Source organism: Triturus cristatus, chromosome 3_2, assembly GCF_964204655.1.
Source record: "Triturus cristatus chromosome 3_2, aTriCri1.1, whole genome shotgun sequence".
Taxonomy (NCBI): domain Eukaryota; kingdom Metazoa; phylum Chordata; class Amphibia; order Caudata; family Salamandridae; genus Triturus; species Triturus cristatus.
The window spans coordinates 101,121,577-101,138,759 of NC_140584.1; positions in this window are offsets into that span (position 1 = coordinate 101,121,577).

A 17,183-nucleotide genomic window follows, 5' to 3' on the forward strand; every position below is an offset into this window, starting at 1 on the left:
AATTTTCAAAGCCTCACAGTGACCAAAATTGCAATTTTAGAGACTTTTCCTACTACTCAGAAGCTTCTATTTTGACCTATTTCGAGCAGGAAAATGACTCTAAACACACTTATTTTAGTTCCAATAGTGACAATTCATATGCAATAGTCATTTACAGTCAAAAGATTAAACAAAAAAAAAATCACCATTACTGACCATCTGGAGAATGTTCGACAGGTCCGGGGTCATCGTCTTTCATCATAATTTCGGTATTTTGGACTGTACAATAAATTATTCAAAATATTAATTGGATTGTGCCTCATAATGAATATCCAATTTTCAAAGCCTCACAGTGACCAAAATTGCCATTTTTACAGAATTTTCCTCCTACTCATAAGCTTCTATTTTTACCTATTTCGAGCAGGAAAATGACTCTAAACATACTTACTTTAGTTCCAAAAGTGATAATTCACATGCAATAGTCATTTACAGTCAAAAGATTAAACATTAAAAAGTCACCATTACTGACCATCTGGAGACAGTTCGACAGGTCCGGGGTCATTGTTTTTCATCAGAAAATTGATTTTTTGGACTGTACAAAAAATGATTCAAAATGTCAATTGGATCGTGCCTCATGTTTAATAACCACATTTTAAAGCCTCACTGGGACCAAAATTGTCATTTTTACAGACTTTGACTCCTAATCAGAATCTTCTATTTTGACCTATTTCGGGCAGGATAATTACTCTAAACACACTTACTTTAGTTCCAAAAGTGATAATTCACATGCAATATTCATTTACAGTCAAAAGATTAAACATTAAAAAGTCACCATTACTGACCATCTGGAGACGGTTCGACAGGTCCGGGGTCATTGTTTTTCATCATAAAATTTATTTTTTTGACTGTACAAAAAATGATTCAAAATGTCAATTGGATCGTGCCTCATGTTTAATAACCACCTTATAAAGCCTCACAGTGACCAAAATTGCCATTTTACAGACTTTTCCTCCTACTCATAAGCTTCTATTTTTACCTATTTCGAGCAGGAAAATGACTCTAAACATACTTACTTTAGTTCCAAAAATGATAATTCACATGCAATATTCATTTACAGTCAAAAGATTAAACATTAAAAAGTCACCATTACTGACCATCTGGAGACAGTTCGACAGGTCCAGGGTCATTGTTTTTCATCAGAAAATTGATTTTTTTGACTGTTCAAAAAATGATTCAAAATGTCAATTGGATCGTGCCTCATGTTTAATAACCACCTTTTAAAGCCTCACAGTGACCAAAATTGCCATTTTACAGACTCTTCCTCCTACTCATAAGCTTCTATTTTTACCTATTTCGAGCAGGAAAATGACTCTAAACACACTTACTTTAGTTCCAAAAGTGATAATTCACATGCAATAGTCATTTACAGTCAAAAGATTAAACATGAAAAAGTCACCATTACTGACCATCTTGAGACAGTTCGACAGGTCCGGGGTCATTGTTTTTCATCAGAAAATTGATTTTTTGGACTGTACAAAAAATGATTCAAAATGTCAATTGGATCGTGCCTCATGTTTAATAACCACCTTTTAAAGCCTCACTGGGATCAAAATTGTCATTTTTACAGACATTGACTTCTAATCAGAATCTTCTATTTTGACCTATTTCGGGCAGGAAAATGACTCTAAACACACTTACTTTAGTTCCAAAAGTGTTAATTCACATGCAATAGTCATTTACAGTCAAAAGATTAAACATTAAAAAGTCACCATTACTGACCATCTGGAGACGGTTCGACTGGTCCGGGGTCATTGTTTTTCATCAGAATTGTGGTACTTTGGACTGTACAAAAAATGATTCAAAATATTAATTGGATTGTGCCTCATAATGAATAACCAATTTTCAAAGCCTCACAGTGATTAATATTGCCATTTTACAGACTTTTCCGCCTACTCATAAGCTTCTATTTTGTCCTGTTTTGAGCAGGAAAATGACTCTAAACACACTTATTTTAGATCCAAAAGTGATAATTCACATGCAATAGTCATTAACAGTCAAAAGATTAAACATAACAAAAACTCACCAGTACTGACCATCTGGAGAAAGTTCGACAGGTCCAGAATCATCGTTTTTCATCAGAAAATTCATTTTTTGGACTCTACAAAAAATGATTCAAAATGTCAATTGGATCGGTCCTCATGTTGAATAACCCCTTTTAAAAAGCCTCACTGTGACCAAAATTACCATTTTTACAGAATTTTCCTCCTACTCATAAGCTTCTATTTTGACCTATTTCAAGCAGGAAAAGGACTCTAAACACACTTATTTCAGTTCCAAAAGTTATAATTCATATACAATAATAATTTACAGTCAAAAGATTAAACATTAAAAAGTCACCATTACTGCCAATCTGGAGACAGTCCGACAGGTCCGGGGTCATTGTTTTTCATCATCATTTCGGTATTTTGGACTGTATAATAAATTATTCAAATTATTAATAGGATTGTGCCTCATAATGAATATCCAATTTTCAAAGCCTCACTGGGACCAAAATTGCAATTTTAGAGACTTTTCCTACTACTCAGAAGCTTCTATTTTGACCTATTTCGAGCAGGAAAATGACTCTAAACACACTTATTTTAGTTCCAATAGTGACAATTCATATGCAATAGTCATTTACAGTCAAAAGATTAAACAAAAAAAAAATCACCATTACTGACCATCTGGAGAATGTTCGACAGGTCCGGGGTCATCGTCTTTCATCATAATTTCGGTATTTTGGACTGTACAATAAATGATTCAAAATATTAAATGGATTGTACCTCATAATGAATAACCAATTTTCAAAGCCTCACAGTGACCAAAATTGCAATTTTACAGACTTTTCCTACTACTCAGAAGCTTCTATTTCGACCTATTTCAAGCAGGAAAATGACTCTAAACACACTTATTTTAGATCCAAAAGTGATAATTCACATGCAATAGTCTTTAACAGTCAAAAGATTAAACATAAAAAAGTCACCATTACTGACCATCTGGAGACAGTCCGACAGGTCCGGGGTCATTGTTTTTCATCAGAAAATTGATTTTTTGGACTGTACAAAAAATGATTCAAAACGTCAATTGGATCGTGCCTCATGTTTAATAACCACATTTTAAAGCCTCACTGGGACCAAAATTGTCATTTTTACAGACTTTGACTCCTAATCAGAATTTTCTATTTTGACCTATTTAGGGCAGGATAATTACTCTAAACACACTTACTTTAGTTCCAAAAGTGATAATTCACATGCAATAGTCATTTACAGTCAAAAGATTAAACATAAAAAGAACTCACCATTTCTGACCATCTGGAGAATGTTCGACAAAACCGGGGTCCCTGTTTAACATCAGAATTTTGATATTTTGGACTGTAAAAAAACTGATTCAAAATGTTAATTGGATTGTGCCTCATAACGAATAACCAATTTTCAAAGCCTCACAGTGACCAAAATTGCCATTTTACAGACTTTACCTACTAATCATAAGCTTCTATTTTTACCTATTTCGAGCAGGAAAATGACTCTAAACACACTTATTTCTGTTCCAAAAGTTATAATTCATATGCAATAGTCATTTACAGTCAAAAGATTAAACAAAAAAAATCACCATTACTGACCATCTGGAGAATGTTTGACAGGTCCGGGGTCATCGTTTTTCATCATAATTTCAGTATTTTGGACTGTACAATAAATGATTCAAAATATTAATTGGATTGTGCCTCATAATGAATAACCAATTTTCAAAGCCTCACAGTGACCAAAATTGCAATTTTACAGACTTTTCCAACAACTCAGAAGCTTCTATTTTGACCTATTTCAAGCAGGAAAATGACTCTAAACACACTTATTTTAGTTCCAATAGTGATAATTCACATGCAATAGTCATGGACAGTCAAAACATTAAACATAACAAAAACTCACTATTACTAACCATCTGGAGAATCTTCGACAGGTCCGGAATCATCGTTTTTCATCAGAAAATTCATTTTTTGGACTGTACAAAAAAAGGTTCAAAATGTCAATTGGATCGTGCCTCATGTTTAATAACCACCTTTTAAAGCCTCACAGTGACCAAAATTGCCATTTTACAGACTTTTCCTCCTACTCATAAGCTTCTATTTTTACCTATTTCGAGCAGGAAAATGACTCTAAACATACTTACTTTAGTTCCAAAAGTGATAATTCACATGCAATAGTCATTTACAGTCAAAAGATTAAACATTAAAAAGTGACCATTACTGACCATCTGGAGACAGTTCGACAGGTCCGGGGTCATCGTTTTTCATCATAATTTCGGTATTTTGGACTGTACAATAAATGATTCAAAATATTAAATGGATTGTACCTCATAATGAATAACCAATTTTCAAAGCCTCACAGTGACCAAAATTGCAATTTTACAGACTTTTCCTACTACTCAGAAGCTTCTATTTCGACCTATTTCAAGCAGGAAAATGACTCTAAACACACTTATTTCAGTTCCAATAGTGATAATTCACATGCAATAGTCATGTACAGTCAAAAGATTAAACATAACAAAAACTTACCATTACTGACCATCTGGAGAATGTTCGACAGGTCTGGGGTCATCGTTTTTCATCATAATTTCGGTATTTTGGACTGTATAATAAATGATTCAAAATATTAATTCGATTGTGCCTCATAATGACTAACCAATTTTCAAAGCCTCACAGTGACCAAAATTGCAATTTTACAGACTTTTCCTACTACTCAGAAGCTTCTATTTTGACCTATTTCAAGCAGGAAAATGACTCTAAACACATCTATTTTAGTTCCAATAGTGATAATTCACATGCAATAGTCATGTAGAGTCAAAAGATTAAACATAACAAAAACTCAGCATTACTTACCATCTGGAGAATCTTCGACAGGTCCGGGGTCATCGTTTTTCATCATAATTTTGGAATTTTGGACTGTACAATAAATGATTCAAAAAATTAATTGGATTGTGCCTCATAATGAATAACCAATTTTCAAAGCCTCACAGTGACCAAAATTGCAATTTTACTGACTTTTCCTACTACTCAGAAGCTTCTATTTTTACCTATTTCGAGCAGGAAAATGACTCGAAACACACTTATTTTAGTTCCAAAAGTGATAATTCACATGCAATAGTCATTAACAGACAAAAGATGAAACATAACAAAAACTCACCATTACTGACCATCTGGAGAAAGTTCGACAGGTCCGAAATCATCGTTTTTCATCAGAAAATTCATTTTTTGGACTGTACAAAAAACAGGTTCAAAATGTCAATTGGATCGTGCCTCATGTTTAATAACCACCTTTTAAAGCCTCACAGTGACCAAAATTGCCATTTTACAGACTTTTCCTCCTACTCATAAGCTTCTATTTTTACCTATTTCGAGCAGGAAAATGACTCTAAACATACTTACTTTAGTTCCAAAAGTGATAATTCACATGCAATAGTAATTTACAGTCAAAAGATTAAACATTAAAAAGTGACCATTACTGACCATCTGGAGACAGTTCGACAGGTCCGGGGTCATCGTTTTTCATCATAATTTCGGTATTTTGGACTGTACAATAAATGATTCAAAATATTAATTGGATTGTACCTCATAATGAATAACCAATTTTCAAAGCCTCACAGTGACCAAAATTGCAATTTTACAGACTTTTCCTACTACTCAGAAGCTTCTATTTCGACCTATTTCAAGCAGGAAAATGACTCTAAACACACTTATTTTAGTTCCAATAGTGATAATTCACATGCAATAGTCATGTACAGTCAAAAGATTAAACATAACAAAAACTTACCATTACTGACCATCTGGAGAATGTTCGACAGGTCCGGGGTCATCGTTTTTCATCATAATTTCGGTATTTTGGACTGTATAATAAATGATTCAAAATATTAATTCGATTGTGCCTCATAATGACTTACCAATTTTCAAAGCCTCACAGTGACCAAAATTGCAATTTTACAGACTTTTCCTACTACTCAGAAGCTTCTATTTTGACCTATTTCAAGCAGGAAAATGACTCTAAACACACTTCTTTTAGTTCCAATAGTGATAATTCACATGCAATAGTCATGTACAGTCAAAAGATTAAACATAACAAAAACTCACCATTACTGACCATCTGGAGAATCTTCGACAGGTCCGGGGTCATCATTTTTCATCATAATTTTGGTATTTTGGACTGTACAATAAATGATTCAAAATATTAATTGGATTGTGCCTCATAATGAATAACCAATTTTCAAAGCCTCACAGTGACTAAAATTGCCATTTTACAGACTTTTCCTCCTACTCATAAGCTTCTATTTTTACCTATTTCGGGCAGGAAAATGACTCTAAACACACTTATTTCAGTTCCAAAAGTGATAATTCACATGCAATAGTCATTAACAGTCAAAGGATTAAACATAACAAAAACGAACAAGTTACTTACCTTCGGTAACGCTTTTTCTGGTGGATACAGTATCTGCCTGTGGATTCCTCACCTTGTGAATATCCCCTGCGCCAGCAACATTCGGAAACTTTTGTAGCAGTCCACGCCGATGAGGTCGAAGACGACGTCACAGAGGCACGGCTCCGCTCGCGACTCCGCTGACGTCACCGGCTCCATAAGAAGACCTCCTCGGCGTGATGACGTCAGTTCCGCCCCTTTTTTCCGTGCCTTCGAGGCACACGGACGGACCGACAGCAATATATACACAGTATACACAGTACACGATATGCAAATCAACACACACAGTGTGGAAAATAAGAAACAACATAATGCCCTTGACAGTAAAAACACATTTGAAATACCATCAACAGAATTGCAGGTATAGAAGGATGGACAACGGGGAGGCGGGTGGGTCAGTGAGGAATCCACAGGCAGATACTGTATCCACCAGAAAAAGCGTTACCGAAGGTAAGTAACTTGTTCTTCTGATGGATACATCTGCCAGTGAATTCCTCACCTTGTGAATAGATTCCACAGCAGTCCCCACTCCCGGAGGAGGGTGTCCATCCCCCTATACCAGAAAATCCTGAAGGACGGAACGAACAAAATGTCCGTCCCTCCTCACCTCGGTGTCCAAGCAATAATGTTTTGCAAAGGTGTGAAGGGAGGCCCAAGTTGCCGCCCTACAAATGTCCCCCACAGGAACACCCCTAGATAAGGCAGATGTAGAAGACTTTGCCCTGGTAGAATGAGCCCTCAACCCCTCCGGAGGCTCCTTACCAGCTAGGGAGTAGCAGATCTTGATGCATAGTACAATCCATCTGGAAAGGGTGCGCTTGTGCACCGCACGACCCTTTCTGCAGCCAGCAAAACCCACAAAGAGCTGGTCATCAATCCTGTAGTCTTTTGACCTGTCCAGGTAGAAGCTCACCGCCCTCTTAGGGTCCAAGCGGTGAAGTCTCTCCTCCTCCTTGGAAGGGTGAGGGGGAGGATAGAAGGAAGGAAGGGTAACGGACTGCCCCAGATGGAAAGGAGTTACCACCTTAGGCAAAAACGCAGCCCTGGTCCTGAGTACCATTCGTTCAGCATGAATGGTCAAGAATGGGGGCTTCGAACTTAGAGCTTGAAGCTCACTTACCCTCCTTGCCGAGGTAATTGCAACGAGGAATACCGTCTTAAAAGACAAGAGCCTCAAGGGACACTTGTGTAAGGGTTCGAAGGGAGAACCCATGAGATAGGTTAAGACAAGGTTTAAGTCCCATTGAGGCACAATAAATGGAGTAGGAGGAAATTTGTTTGTAAGGCCCTTTATAAAACGAAGAACAAAAACAAAGGAAAGCCGATAGAGCCGATAAATAGCCTTTCACAGTAGCCACAGCAAAGCCTTGCTGGGCAAGAGAAAGAGCAAACTGTAGAATATTAGACAGACAAGCCTTTAAGGGATCAATGGATCTCTCCCCACACCAGAGAACAAATTTAGACCACCTATATGAATAAATAGATTTGGTGGAGTGTCGCCTGGCCGATAAAATAACATCCACCACATCCGGCGGGAGAGAGAATGAACTCAGGTTGCCCCGTTCAATCTCCAGACATGAAGGTGTAAGGTCTGGAGGTGGGGGTGTAGAACCTGCCCCTCTGACTGCGAGAGGAGGTCTGCCCTCAGCGGGAGATGGAGCAGAGGGCACGAGGAGAGGTGGAGAAGATCTGTGTACCACACCCTTCTTGGCCAATCCGGGGCGACCAATATAACTTGGGCCCGGTCTTGGCGAACCTTCCTCAGAACCCGAGGAATCAAGGGTATGGGAGGAAACGCGTAAAGAAGTCGTGAGCCCCAACTCAACTGAAACGCGTCCCCCAAAGCTCCCTGCATCGGATACTGGAGACTGCAGAATGACGGGCAGTGCGCGTTCTCGCGGGTGGCAAACAGATCCACCCGAGGAGTTCCCCACGTCCGAAAGACGTAACGAACCACCTCCGGATGGAGCCTCCACTCGTGGTCGGCGGAGAACTGCCGACTGAGACTTTCCGCACGCACGTTCAGCACCCCAGCCAGATGATTTGCCATCAGACAAATCCGATGGTCCTGAACCCAGGACCACAGACGCAGAGCCTCTCTGCAGAGACAGAGAGACCCCACTCCTCCCTGTTTGTTTATATACCACATCGCGGTCGTGTTGTCCGTCAGGACTTGAATAGACTGACCGCAAAGGGAAGGGAGGAAGGCCTTGAGCGCCAAGCGAATCGCCCGCAATTCCAGAAGGTTGATGTGCAACAACCTTTCCTCTGGAGACCAAAGACCCTTGATCTCCAGATCCCCCAGATGAGCACCCCACCCTAGGGTGGATGCATCCGTTATCACTGTGGCCACCGATGGAGGTAGATGGAAGGGCTTTCCTTGAGACAGATTGCCCTCCACGCTCCACCAAGATAGATCCGCTGCAGTTTCTCTGGAGATCCTCACAGACTCCCTGAGATCTCCCTTGTGCTGATACCACTGCTTGCGGAGGCACCACTGGAGCGCCCTCATGTGCCAGCGTGCATGGTTGACCAACAGGATGCAGGAGGCGAACAGACCGAGCAGGCGAAGGACCCTCAGAACTGGAACAACCGCTCCGTTGTAAAATAAAGGAATCATTTCCTGTATGTCGAGAATCCTTTGAGGAGGAGGGAATGCTCGACACACAGTAGTGTCCAGTACCGCCCCTATGAACAGGTTGCGCTGAGAGGGCACCAGGTGAGATTTGGGCACATTGATCGAAAAACCCAATTTGTACAACAGCCGAGTTGTAACCTGCAGATGACGGAGCACCTTCTCCGACGACTCCGCCTTGATCAGCCAGTCGTCTAAATAGGGGAAAACCGAAATCCCCGACCTTCTGAGATGGGCTGCCACCACCGCCATCACCTTTGTGAAGACTCGAGGCGCCGAAGTAAGACCAAACAGGAGGACCGCAAACTGATAATGTTGCGATCCCACCGTGAACCGGAGATACTTCCTGTGCGACTCCAGGATGGGGATGTGGAAATATGCATCCTGCAAGTCGAGCAACACCATCCAATCCTCCTGATTCAGCGCCTGAAGAACCTGCGCAAGAGTGAGCATCTTGAACTTCTCCTGTTTCAGGTAGAAGTTCAAGATTCTGAGGTCCAATATCGGACGCAATCTGCCGTCCTTTTTCGGAATCAGGAAATACCGGGAGTAGCATCCCTGACCCCTCTCCTGCTCTGGGACCACCTCTATCGCACCTTTTTGAAACAACTTCAGGACTTCCTCCTGCAGGAGAAGACGGTGGTCCTCCGAGCAAGCACCTTGGCAAGGAGGGTAATTCGGAGGGAATTCCCGAAAGGGAAGGGCGTAACCATTTTCCACAAGATCTAGAACCCAGAGATCTGTAGTTACAGACTCCCAATCTTGTAGAAAATGGGTAAGCCGGCCCCCCACAGGACCAACATGATCCGGAATGTCGAATCTAGGGCTGTTTTGCGGTGGTGGGAGGGGCTGAGGAAGAGGAAGAGGAGGAGGAGAGCTGACGGCCACGTGAGCGACCTCTAAGTCTTCCTCTATATCCCTTGGACTGTGAGCCTTGCTGCTGCTGTTGCTGCTGCTGCTGTGTTGGTCTGTAGGAACGAAAACTCGCCTTTCCAAAGCCTCTGTACCTCTTGAAAGTACCTCTCGGCTGGGATTGAAGGCCCAACGACCTAGCCGTAGCCTTACCCTCTTTGAAGCGCTCGAGAGCAGCATCAGCCTTCTTCCCGAACAGACCAGACCCATCAAAAGGTAAGTCCAACAAAGCTGACTGAACATCCGAAGAGAATTCAGAGGACTTTAGCCATGCACCCCTCCTGGTGGCGACAGAAGACCCCATGACCCTGGCAACTGAGTCCGCCGTATCCAGGCCACTCTGAATAACCTGGCGAGCAGCCGCCCGGGCATCCGACAGCACTTCATTGAAGCCTCCTCTATCCTCCTCTGACAGCTTTGGCGCCAACTTTTTAGCAGAGTCCATAAGCGCATGGATATAGCGCCCCAACAAACAAGTCGCATTTGAAGATTTCAATGCCATACTGGCCGAAGAAAAAACCTTCTTGGCCGATTGGTCCACCTTCTTTGCCTCCCTGTCCCCCGGGACTTGAGGAAATGCCCCTTTCGACCGTCCAGAACAAGCAGCCTGAACTACTAGGCTTTCAGGCGAAGGGTGAGAAGATAAAAAGTCAGGATCCCCTGGAGCCACCCTATATCTTCTTGCAACCACCTTGGAGACTGCCGGGGCTGAGAAAGGTTTGCGCCATACATCCAGCACAGGTTCCAAAATCGCCTCGTTCAAAGGCAACAGAGGCTCTGAGACTGCAGTTGGGGAATGCAACACCTCAGTCAAAATATTGGACTTGAATTCCGTGGATGGCAATTGAAGGTCCAACAACTCCGCAACCTTTCTAATCACCGCATGATAGGGTGCTGCGTCTTTAGAGGGTTCATCCGATGGCGGAGTGATCTCCCACTCCGGAGACAAATCCAAACCACTTGCCTCCTTTAACTCGTCGAACACCTCATCAGATTCGACCAATTCCCCTTCTTCAGCCTCTTCCAATAGAAAACGTCTCTCCTCCAGCACTCTGTGCGCCTCCCTTCTCGAACGGATCCGCACCTGCAGCGTCGGCGGCGCCGTATTCGAATCCGACGGCGCCGGCAGCGGCGTCGAACGCAGATCAACTGGAGCAGCCGGCGTCGAACGATGTCGGGTCGGCGCCGGTGAAGAAGGAAGCGGCGTCGATGTTCTCGGCGCCGGCAGCTGCCAAGACGGCGTCGCTGGGAAGAACGGCATAAATGGTGCTTGAGGGTAAACCTGCGGCACACCCAGATTGAAAGCCATCGGACCCATCGGACCCATAGGTGCACCAGAGGTATACATGGCCCGAGAGAACACCCCATACACCGCATTGAGATACTGCGAGGGGTCCTGACCTGGATTTGGGAAAGCAGGATACTGGTCAGGAAGCACCGGACTCGGGCCTGACGGCGCCGACGGTGGAACAAGCGGCGTCACAGACTCACCCGGAGCCTGATGATCCTCATCCTCGGCCGGAGTCGGAGACGGAGCCGCAGGACTCGCAGGAACCGGAGATTGAACCGGCACCGGAGAGGACACCGGCAACGGGGATTCAGCTGGAGCCGGAGAAGACGGAGTCGGAGGCGAAGCCGGGACAGGAGAGGGAGACACTGACTCTCTTCGACGCCGAACTGGCGATCTCGACTTTGACGTCGAAGCTTTATGATGCGACGAATGTCTCCTCTTTTTCTTATGCTTCTTGCTCTTGGAAGCATGTCCCGAAGTCGACTTGGAAGCCGACCTCGACCTGGATCTCCTTTTACCTCTTTTCTCTTTTTTCTTCATCCGGGCGATAAAGAGTTTTGCCTCTCTCTCCTTAAGAGCCTTCGAGCTCATTTTCCTGCAACTCGAACATCCTCCGACATCATGGTCCAAGGACAAACACCAAACGCAATCGTCGTGCGGGTCGGTGATGGACATGTGCTTGCCACATTCCCGGCAAGGCTTAAACCCAGACTTCCTTGTCGACATTTTCAGAAGATAGACAGAGAAATCCAGAAAACATACAAAGTAACCAGAACAGCTACCAGTAACGATTCCCGAAATCCGTTGGCGTCGTCGGCGCGGAAAAAAGGGAACTGACGTCATCACGCCGAGGAGGTCTTCTTATGGAGCCGGTGACGTCAGCGGAGTCGCGAGCGGAGCCGTGCCTCTGTGACGTCGTCTTCCACCTCATCGGCATGGACTGCTACAAAAGTTTCCGAATGTTGCTGGCGCAGGGGATATTTACAAGGTGAGGAATCCACTGGCAGATGAATCCATCAGAATCATCATTACTGACCATCTGGAGAAAGTTCGACAGGTCCGGAATCATCGTTTTTCATCAGAAAATTCATTTTTTGGACTCTACAAAAAATGATTCAAAATGTCAATTGGATCGTCCCTCATGTTGAATAACCCCTTTTTCAAAGCCTCACAGTGACCAAAATTGCACTTTTACAGACTTTTCCTACTACTCAGAAGCTTCTATTTTGACCTATTTCAAGCAGGAAAATGACTCTAAACACACTTATTTTAGTTCCAATAGTGATAATTCACATACAATAGTCATGTAGAGTCAAAAGATTAAACATAACAAAAAATCACCATTACTGACCATCTGGAGAATCTTCGACAGGTCCGGGGTCATCGTTTTTCATCATAATTTCGGTATTTTGGACTGTACAATAAATGATTCAAAAAATGAATTGGATTGTGCCTCATAATGAATAACCAATTTTCAAAGCCTCACAGTGACCAAAATTGCAATTTTACAGACTTTTCCTACTACTCAGAAGCTTCTATTTTGACCTATTTCAAGCAGGAAAATGACTCTAAACACACTTATTTTAGTTCCAATAGTGATAATTCACATGCAATAGTCATGTACAGTCAAGAGATTAAACATAACAAAAACTCACCATTACTGACCATCTGGGGAATGTTCGACAGGTCCGGGGTCATTGTTTTTCATCAGAATTTTGGTACTTTTGACTGTACAAAAAATGATTCAAAATATTAATTGGATTGTGCCTCATAATGAATAACCAATTTTCAAAGCCTCACAGTGACTAAAATTGCCATTTTACAGACTTTTCCGCCTACTCATAAGCTTCTATTTTGACCTGTTTTGAGCAGGAAAATGACTCTAAACACACTTATTTTAGATCCAAAAGTGATAATTCACATGCAATAGTCATTAACTGTCAAAAGATTAAACATAACAAAAACTCACCATTACAGACCATCTGGAGAAAGTTCGACAGGTCTGGAATCATCGTTTTTCATCAGAAAATTCATTTTTTGGACTCTACAAAAAATGATTCAAAATGTCAATTGGATCGTCCCTCATGTTGAATAACCCCTTTTTAAAAGCCTCACTGTGACCAAAATTGCCATTTTTACAGAATTTTCCTCCTACTCATAAGCTTCTATTTTTACCTATTTCGAACAGGACAATGATTCTAAACATACTTACTTTAGTTCCAAAAGTGATAATTCACATGCAATAGTCATTTACAGTCAAAAGATTAAACATAACAAAAACTCACCATTACTGACCATCTGGAGAAAGTTCGACAGGTCCGGAATCATCGTTTTTCATCAGAAAATTCATTTTTTGGACTCTACAAAAAATGATTCAAAATGTCAATTGGATCGTCCTTCATGTTGAATAACCCCTTTTTAAAAGCCTCACAGTGACCAAAATTACAATTTTACAGACTTTTCCTACTACTCAGAAGCTTCTATTTTGACATATTTCAAGCAGGAAAATGACTCTAAACACACTTATTTTAGTTCCAATAGTGATAATTCACATGCAATAGTCATGTAGAGTCAAAAGATTAAACATAACAAAAACTCACCATTACTGACCATCTGGAGAATCTTTGACAGGTCCGGGGTCATCGTTTTTCATCATAATTTTGGTATTTTGGACTGTACAATAAATGATTCAAAATGTCAATTGGATCGTGCCTCATGTTTAATAACCACGTTTTAAAGCCTCACTGGGACCAAAGTTGTCATTTTTACAGACTTTGACTCCTAATCAGAATCTTCTATTTTGACCTATTTCGGGCAGGAAAATGACTCTAAACACACTGACTTTAGTTCCAAAAGTGATAATTCACATGCAATAGTCATTTACAGTCAAAAGATTAAACATTAAAAAGTCACCATTACTGACCATCTGGAGACTGTTCGACATGTCCGGGGTCATTGTTTTTCATCAGAATTGTGGTACTTTGGACTGTACAAAAAATGATTCAAAATATTAATTGGATTGTGCCTCATAATGTATAACCAATTTTCAAAGCCTCACAGTGACTAAAATTGCCATTTTACAGACTTTTCCGCCTACTCTTAAGCTTCTATTTTGACCTGTTTCAAGCAGGAATATGACTCTAAACACACTTATTTCAGTTCCAAAAGTTAAAAATCATATGGAAAAATCATTTACAGTCAAAAGATTAAACAATAAAAAGTCACCATTACTGACCATCTGGAGACAGTTCGACAGGTCCCGGGTCATTGTTTTTCATCAGAATTTTGGTACTTTTGACTGTACAAAAAATGATTCAAAATATTAATTGGATTGTGCCTCATAATGAATAACCAATTTTCAAAGCCTCATAGTGACTAAAATTGCCATTTTACAGACTTTTCCGCCTACTCATAAGCTTCTATTTTGACCTGTTTTGAGCAGGAAAATGACTCTAAACACACTTATTTTAGATCCAAAAGTGATAATTCACATGCAATAGTCATTAACTGTCAAAAGATTAAACATAACAAAAACTCACCATTACAGACCATCTGGAGAAAGTTCGACAGGTCCGGAATCATCGTTTTTCATCAGAAAATTCATTTTTTGGACTCTACAAAAAATGATTCAAAATGTCAATTGGATCGTCCTTCATGTTGAATAACCCCTTTTTAAAAGCCTCACAGTGACCAAAATTACAATTTTACAGACTTTTCCTACTACTCAGAAGCTTCTATTTTGACATATTTCAAGCAGGAAAATGACTCTAAACACACTTATTTTAGTTCCAATAGTGATAATTCACATGCAATAGTCATGTAGAGTCAAAAGATTAAACATAACAAAAACTCACCATTACTGACCATCTGGAGAATCTTTGACAGGTCCGGGGTCATCGTTTTTCATCATAATTTTGGTATTTTGGACTGTACAATAAATGATTCAAAATGTCAATTGGATCGTGCCTCATGTTTAATAACCAATTTTCAAAGCCTCACAGTGACCAAAATTGCCATTTTACAGACGTTACCTACTACTCATTAGCTTCTATTTTTACCTATTTCGAGCAGAAAAATGACTCTAAACACACTTATTTCAGTTCCAAAAGTTATAATTCATATGCAATAGTCATTTACTGTCAAAAGATTAAACAAAAAAAAAATCACCATTACTGACCATCTGGAGAATGTTCGACAGGTCCGGGGTCATCGTTTTTCATCATAATTTCGGTATTTTGGACTGTACAATAAATTATTCAAAATATTAATTGGATTGTGCCTCATAATGAATATCCAATTTTCAAACCCTCACAGTGACCAAAATTGCCATTTTTACAGAATTTTCCTCCTACTCATAAGCTTCTATTTTTAACCTATTTCGAGCAGGAAAATGACTCTAAACATACTTACTTTAGTTCCAAAAGTGATAACTCACATGCAATAGTCATTTACAGTCAAAAGATTAAACATAAAAAAGTCACCATTACTGACCATCTGGAGACAGTTCGACAGGTCCGGGGTCATTGTTTTTCATCAGAAAATTGATTTTTTGGACTGTACAAAAAATGATTCAAAATGTCAATTGGATCGTGCCTCATGTTTAATAACCACCTTTTAAAGCCTCACTGGGACCAAAATTGTCATTTTTACAGACTTTGACTCCTTATCAGAATCTTCTATTTTGACCTATTTCGGGCAGGAAAATGACTCTAAACACACTTACTTTAGTTCCAAAAGTGATAATTCACATGCAATAGTCATTTACAGTCAAAAGATTAAACATTAAAAAGTCACCATTACTGACCATCTGGAGAGGGTTCGACAGGTCCGGTGTCATTGTTTTTCCTCAGAATTTTTGTACTTTGGACTGTACAAAAAATGATTCAAAATATTAATTGGATTCTGCTTCATAATGAATAACCAATGTTCAAAGCCTCACAGTAACTAAAATTGCCATTTTACAGACTTTTCCGCCTACTCATAAGCTTCTATTTTGACCTGTTTTGAGCAGGAAAATGACTCTAAACACACTTATTTTAGATCCAAAAATGATAATTCACATGCAATAGTCATTTACAGTCAAAAGATTAAACATAAAAAAAACTCACCATTACTGACCTGTTTAACATCAGAATTTTGATATTTTGGACTGTAAAAAAAATGATTCAAAATGGAAATTGGATTGTGCCTCATAACGAATAACCAATTTTCAAAGCCTCACAGTGACCAAAATTGCCATTTTACAGACTTTACCTACTACTCATAAGCTTCTATTTTTACCTATTTCGAGCAGGAAAATGACTCTAAACACACTTATTTCAGTTCCAAAAGTTATAATTCATATGCAATAGTCATTTACTGTCAAAAGATTAAACAAAAAAAATCACCATTACTGACCATCTGGAGAATGTTCGACAGGTCCGGGGTCATTGTTTTTCATCATAATTTCGGTATTTTGGACTGTATAATAAATGATTCAAATTATTAATAGGATTGTGCCTCATAATGAATATCCAATTTTCAAAGCCTCACAGTGACCAAAATTGCAATTTTAGAGACTTTTCCTACTACTCAGAAGCTTCTATTTTGACCTATTTCGAGCAGGAAAATGACTCTAAACACACTTATTTTAGTTCCAATAGTGACAATTCATATGCAATAGTCATTTACAGTCAAAAGATTAAACAAAAAAAAAATCACCATTACTGACCATCTGGAGAATGTTCGACAGGTCCGGGGTCATCGTCTTTCATCATAATTTCGGTATTTTGGACTGTACAATAAATTATTCAAAATATTAATTGGATTGTGCCTCATAATGAATATCCAATTTTCAAAGCCTCACAGTGACCAAAATTGCCATTTT